Here is a 7,292-nt window from a genome sequence, read left to right as displayed (position 1 = left end):
TAGTACAAGTACTCTACTCAGTAGGGAACCAAACCCCAGCCCCTAGTGTACTTAGTAGAAGAGTACTCAGTAGGGAACCAAACCCCAGCCCCTAGTGTACTTAGTAAAAGTACTCTACTCAGTAGGGAACCAAACCCCAGCCCCTAGTGTACTTAGTAGAAGAGTACTCAGTAGGGAACCAAACCCCAGCCCCTAGTGTACTTAGTAGAAGTACTCTACTCAGTAGGGAATCAAACCCCAGTCCCTAGTGTACTTAGTAAAAGTACTCTACTCAGTAGGGAACCAAACCCCAGCCCCTAGTGTACTTAGTAAAAGTACTCTACTCAGTAGGGAACCAAACCCCAGCCCCTAGTGTACTTAGTAGAAGAGGACTCAGTAGGGAACCAAACCCCAGCCCCTAGTGTACTTAGTAGAAGAGTACTCAGTAGGGAACCAAACCCCAGCCCCTAGTGTACTTAGTAGAATAGTACTCAGTAGGGAACCAAACCCCAGCCCCTAGTGTACTTAGTAGAAGTACTCTACTCAGTAGGGAACCAAACCCCAGCCCCTAGTGTACTTCGTAGAATAGTACTCAGTAGGGAACCAAACCCCAGCCCCTAGTGTACTTAGTAAAAGTACTCTACTCAGTAGGGAACCAAACCCCAGCCCCTAGTGTACTTAGTAGAAGAGTACTCAGTAGGGAACCAAACCCCAGCCCCTAGTGTACTTAGTAGAATAGTACTCAGTAGGGAACCAAACCCCAGCCCCTAGTGTACTTAGTAAAAGTACTCTACTCAGTAGGAAACCAAACCCCAGCCCCTAGTGTACTTAGTAGAAGAGTACTCAGTAGGGAACCAAACCCCAGCCCCTAGTGCACTTAGTAGAATAGTACTCAGTAGGGAACCAAACCCCAGCCCCTAGTGTACTTAGTAGAAGAGTACTCAGTAGGGAACCAAACCCCAGCCCCTAGTGTACTTAGTAGAAGAGTACTCAGTAGGGAACCAAACCCCAGCCCCTAGTGTACTTAGTAGAAGAGTACTCAGTAGCGAACCAAACCCCAGCCCCTAGTGTACTTAGTAAAAGTACTCTACTTAGTAGGGAACCAAACCCCAGCCCCTAGTATACTTAGTAGAAGAGTACTCAGTAGGGAACCAAACCCCAGCCCCTAGTGCACTTAGTAGAAGAGTACTCAGTAGGGAACCAGACCCCAGCCCCTGTGTACTTAGTAGAAGAGTACTCAGTAGGGAACCAAACCCCAGCCCCTAGTGTACTTAGTAGAAGAGTACTCAGTAGGGAACCAAACCCCAGCCCCTAGTGTACTTAGTAAAAGTACTCTACTCAGTAGGGAACCAAACCCCAGCCCCTAGTGTACTTAGTAAAAGTACTCTACTAGTGTACTTAGTAAAAGTACTCTACTCAGTAGGGAACCAAACCCCAGCCCCTAGTGTACTTAGTAGAAGAGTACTCAGTAGGGAACCAAACCCCAGCCCCTAGTGTACTTAGTAGAAGAGTACTCAGTAGGGAACCAAACCCCAGCCCCTAGTGTACTTAGTAAAAGTACTCTACTCAGTAGGGAACCAAACCCCAGCCCCTAGTGTACTTAGTAGAAGAGTACTCAGTAGGGAACCAAACCCCAGCCCCTAGTGTACTTAGTAGAAGTACTCTACTCAGTAGGGAATCAAACCCCAGTCCCTAGTGTACTTAGTAAAAGTACTCTACTCAGTAGGAACCAAACCCCAGCCCCTAGTGTACTTAGTAAAAGAACTCAGTACCAAACCCCAGCCCCTAGTGTAGTAGAACCAAACCCCCAGCCCCTAGTGTACTTAGTTAAGTACTCAGTAGGGAACCAAACCCCAGCCCCTAGTGTACTTAGTAGAATAGTACTCAGTAGGGAACCAAACCCCAGCCCCTAGTGTACTTAGTAGAAGTAGTACTCAGTAGGGAACCAAACCCCAGCCCCTAGTGTACTTAGTAGAATAGTACTCAGTAGGGAACCAAACCCCAGCCCCTAGTGTACTTAGTAAAAGTACTCTACTCAGTAGGGAACCAAACCCCAGCCCCTAGTGTACTTAGTAGAAGAGTACTCAGTAGGGAACCAAACCCCAGCCCCTAGTGTACTTAGTAGAATAGTACTCAGTAGGGAACCAAACCCCAGCCCCTAGTGTACTTAGTAAAAGTACTCTACTCAGTAGGAAACCAAACCCCAGCCCCTAGTGTACTTAGTAGAAGAGTACTCAGTAGGGAACCAAACCCCAGCCCCTAGTGCACTTAGTAGAATAGTACTCAGTAGGGAACCAAACCCCAGCCCCTAGTGTACTTAGTAGAAGAGTACTCAGTAGGGAACCAAACCCCAGCCCCTAGTGTACTTAGTAGAAGAGTACTCAGTAGGGAACCAAACCCCAGCCCCTAGTGTACTTAGTAGAAGAGTACTCAGTAGCGAACCAAACCCCAGCCCCTAGTGTACTTAGTAAAAGTACTCTACTTAGTAGGGAACCAAACCCCAGCCCCTAGTATACTTAGTAGAAGAGTACTCAGTAGGGAACCAAACCCCAGCCCCTAGTGCACTTAGTAGAAGAGTACTCAGTAGGGAACCAGACCCCAGCCCCTAGTGTACTTAGTAGAAGAGTACTCAGTAGGGAACCAAACCCCAGCCCCTAGTGTACTTAGTAGAAGAGTACTCAGTAGCGAACCAAACCCCAGCCCCTAGTGTACTTAGTAAAAGTACTCTACTCAGTAGGGAACCAAACCCCAGCCCCTAGTGTACTTAGTAAAAGTACTCTACTCAGTAGGGAACCAAACCCCAGCCCCTAGTGTACTTAGTAAAAGTACTCTACTCAGTAGGGAACCAAACCCCAGCTCCTAGTGTACTTAGTAGAAGAGTACTCAGTAGGGAACCAAACCCCAGCCCCTAGTGTACTTAGTAGAAGAGTACTCAGTAGGGAACCAAACCCCAGCCCCTAGTGTACTTAGTAGAAGAGTACTCAGTAGCGAACCAAACCCCAGCCCCTAGTGTACTTAGTAGAAGAGGACTCAGTAGGGAACCGAACCCCAGCTCCTAGTGTAATCAGTAGGGAACTACTTCAGAGCCATTGCAGGAGAGTGGTTGAAATTCTTTCCTCCTCGATGTAACCAACCAGATAGATTGTTTCAGCTCAGTCTTTGAGGACGTCCAGTTTGCTACTCAGTCTTCGAGGACGTCCAGTTTGCTGCTCAGTCTTTGAGGACGTCCAGTTTGCTGCTCAGTCTTTGAGGACGTCCAGTTTGCTGCTCAGTCTTTGAGGACGTCCAGTTTGCTGCTCAGTCTTTGAGGACGTCCAGTTTGCTGCTCAGTCTTTCGAGGACGTCCAGTTTGCTGCTCAGTCTTTGAGGACGTCCAGTTTGCTGCTCAGTCTTTCGAGGACGTCCAGTTTGCTGCTCGGTCTTTGAGGACGTCCAGTTTGCTGCTCGGTCTTTGAGGACGTCCAGTTTGCTGCTCGGTCTTTGAGGACGTCCAGTTTGCTGCTCAGTCTTTGAGAATGTCCAGTTTGATGCTCAGTCTTTGAGGACGTCCAGTTTGCTGCTCAGTCTTTGAGAACGTCCAGTTTGCTGCTCAGTCTTTGAGAACGTCCAGTTTGCTGCTCAGTCTTTGAGGACGTCCAGTTTGCTGCTCAGTCTTTGAGAACGTCCAGTTTGCTGCTCAGTCTTTGAGAACGTCCAGTTTGCTGCTCAGTCTTTGAGGACGTCCAGTTTGCTGCTCAGTCTTTGAGGACGTCCAGTTTGCTGCTCAGTCTTTGAGGACGTCCAGTTTGCTGCTCAGTCTTTGAGAACGTCCAGTTTCCGGCTCAGTCTTTGAGAACGTCCAGTTTGCTGCTCAGTCTTTGAGGACGTCCAGTTTGCTGCTCAGTCTTTGAGCACGTCCAGTTTGCTGCTCAGTCTTTGAGAATGTCCAGTTTCCTGCTCAGTCTTTGAGAACGTCCAGTTTGCTGCTCAGTCTTTGAGGACGTCCAGTTTGCTGCTCAGTCCTTCGAGGACGTCCAGTTTGCTGCTCAGTCTTTCGAGGACGTCCAGTTTGCTGCTCAGTCTTTCGAGGACGTCCAGTTTGCTGCTCAGTCTTTCGAGGACGTCCAGTTTGCTGCTAACATATTTTGTAATATTGCAATAACTGTTATAACATCCATGATGCAGTTTATAACCTGACCTTTAATTCTGATGTTATCAAATAGATACTTGGGGCTCCAGTATCCATTAATGAATTACTATGTGACAGTGGTTTCTAAACAAAGCTAGAAAATACTTCTATACTAAAGATCCTGCATAGCTATGTTTTGCAGGTTAGATTGTATCTAGCCCTAAACCTTCCACAGGTCTGTGTACCAGTCTGTTTCTGTTCTTGTGTCACTGGCTTGTTTAGTCTTGTAGCTAGCCATGTTTGTCTCTGCTTTAGGCCAGGCAACAATGTAGCCATGTAGTGACATAGACACGTATCCATGCAGCCATGTAGCTGAGTAGCCACATAGTCATGTAGCCACATAGATTGTAACAATGTAGCCATGCAGCGGAACTGGACACAGAAACCAGGCTAATCTTCCAAAGGATGCTAACTAACCCAGTTTTAGCTCTAAAACCAACCACAATACCAATGATCTTTTTCTGTACTGAAATTCCAAATATTGTACTACATGGTAGTTATGTACATATTGTTGTTTTGTTCCTTTTCCTCATTTTATCATTTAACTGTAAGATGTAAATATTGTTTTTTATTGTTCCCGGAGGCTGTTGCCATAGTGATAACCAAAATATACCTGTGTTGTGCACCTGTCCCAGTCTCTTGCTCCAGTGGTTTTGTTCGTTCTCCCCAGTTCTCCTACAGATGTTTTCTCCCCCTCCCCACTCTATAGCCACTGAGGTAAAAAAAAGTCTGGTTTGGTGTACATATTTTCCTCGTGCGTGCGTGTGTGTGTGTGTGCGTGTGTGGCCGATGTGAAATGGCTAGCTCGTTAGCGGTGGGTGCGCGCTAATAATGTTTCAGTCGGTGACGTCACTCGCTCTGAGACCTAGAAGTAGGGCCGCGGCTTTTGTGGAGCGATGGGTAACGATGCTTCGAGGGTCCCTGGTTCGAGCCTAGGTTGGGGCGAGGAGAGGGACGGAAGCTATACTGTTACACGTGCTTGTGTTTCATTTGCCTGTCCCCACAAGGAAAAAGGCTATTTTAGGATTAGAATTAGAGTTATAAATTGGGGTTAAGGGTTATTATTAGGGGTTAGGAAAAATAGAGCTTTGAAAGGGAATCCATTTTGTTTGGTCCCCACAAGGATAGTAAAACAAACTGTGTAAGTACATCAGTGACATCCAGCCAGTTGACTTTCCTTTGTGAAAAAATTATATGATGAATATTAATGACCTCGCATGAATTAAACTGCTGCTAACGCTGGGATGGGTATGGTGGAGGGGGGTTGAAGTATGGGGAGGGTATATGTGTGTGTAGGGTATATAATGTTTATTACCTACTTGTGTGTGCATATTTGATGCTGTGGGGTTACAGGGAGGAGGTTTAAGGAGGGGGGATAGTAGGATGTAATGTCATGCACTGGAGTATCAGCGATCCTGGGGGAGGGGTCGGGGAGAGAGAGTAGAGAGGGGGGGAGAGACCATAAGGGTTATCATGTCATTGGTATTGTTGTGTATGTAGGCTCATTTAGATTTAAATTGGTTCAGTGTGAGCTGAGGAGAAAAGCCAGTTCATGTTTATTCATGAGTCTCTTGGCTCAGCCACCAGTTAAAGACATAGGACTCTGTTTTCACTGATAACACCCCCACTCCAGCCTCAACCCCCGCACTAGCAGATTATTTTTCATGATTTATCTGTATGTGTGTGTGTTTTTGTATGTGTATTTCACATTATCAAGGTATCAGGTTTTTATTCATCTCTAGGGATCCCAGTACAGTCACTGTCCTGATGGTGAGCTGATTGATGGAATACTACACTGCAATAGCCATTTCCCTAATGGTGTACAGTATTAATAGTACACACACACACACACACACAGTGAATGTCATTGAGGGAGAGTTTGCTCAGAACTTCAACAGGTATAGAGTGGTGTTTATTAGAAGATGTGCTCTATATCCATCTTCTGAAGGATTTCATAATGGTCGCTAGGCGAGAGAGATTGCCTGGTAACAGTCTATTTACAATGTGAATGTTCTGAAACAAAACCACATTCTCTCCACAACATCTGAAGGATATATATTGTAAGAGTGCCAGAAATGTCTGCTTTACAGGAGCATCTTAAAGGCGTAGTTCACATACATATGTGTAATTCTACCTACCTACAGTTGAAGTCGGAAGTTTACATACACTTATGTCGAAGTCATTAAAACTTGTTTTTCAACCATTCCACAAATTTCTTGTAAACAAACTATGGTTTTGGCAAGTCAGTTAGAAAATATACTTTGTGCATGACACAAGTCATTTTTCCAACAGTTGTTTACAGACAGATTATTTCACTTATAATTCACTGTATCACAATTCCAGTGAGTCAGACGTTTACAAACACTAAGTTGACTGTGCCTTTAAACAGCTTGGAAAATTCCAGAAAATGATGCCATAGCTTTAGAAGATTCTGTTGGGCTAATTGACATCATTCGAGTCAATTGGAGGTATACCTGTGGATGTATTTCAAGGCCTACCTTCAAACTCAGTACCTCTTTGCTTGACATTATGGGAAAATCAAAAGAAATCAGCCAAGACCTCAGAATTTGTTTTTAGACAAATCCCTGAGCTGAAATCTGCAGTTCTGCCCCTGAACAAGGCAGTGAACCCACTGTTCCCCAGTAGGCCGTCATTGTAAATAAGAGTTTGTTCTTAACTTACTTGACTAGTTAAATAAAGGTAAAATAAAATACTTATGGTAAAACCAGATTTACAACCACTCTTCCTTCCCTACCTCTCCCTCCATTGCAGACTGTATCCAGCTCCTCTTGTCATTTCGATCCCGTCTGAAGAGTTGCATTGACTTAATGGGCTAATACTTTTCGATACCCAGGTTTGAACCCCATCGGTCTCAAGCATGTGTAAACTCTTTCTTGTTTCATCAGCTTGTTTCGCACCCGTTATGTTATATTGTGTTTGGTGCAGTGCCAACTCTCCCCCTTTACTGCCAACTATCTGTTTGTCTCTCCTTTGAAAGATGCCATCGCTGGAAAGCGGAGTCGCTGGCAACCGTTACCCTTGTCCAAAAAAAAAAAACAAAAAACATTGATTAGTGATGAATCTTCTCTAATCAATCTCTTAACGAGGCGTTTCTCTGCTGCTAGCTCTGTTGTTTGTGTGTGTG

Source organism: Oncorhynchus nerka, linkage group LG25, assembly GCF_034236695.1.
Source record: "Oncorhynchus nerka isolate Pitt River linkage group LG25, Oner_Uvic_2.0, whole genome shotgun sequence".
NCBI lineage: Eukaryota > Metazoa > Chordata > Actinopteri > Salmoniformes > Salmonidae > Oncorhynchus > Oncorhynchus nerka.
The sequence above is the reverse complement of the archived record's forward strand: the minus strand, read 5'-3'. Positions refer to the sequence as shown.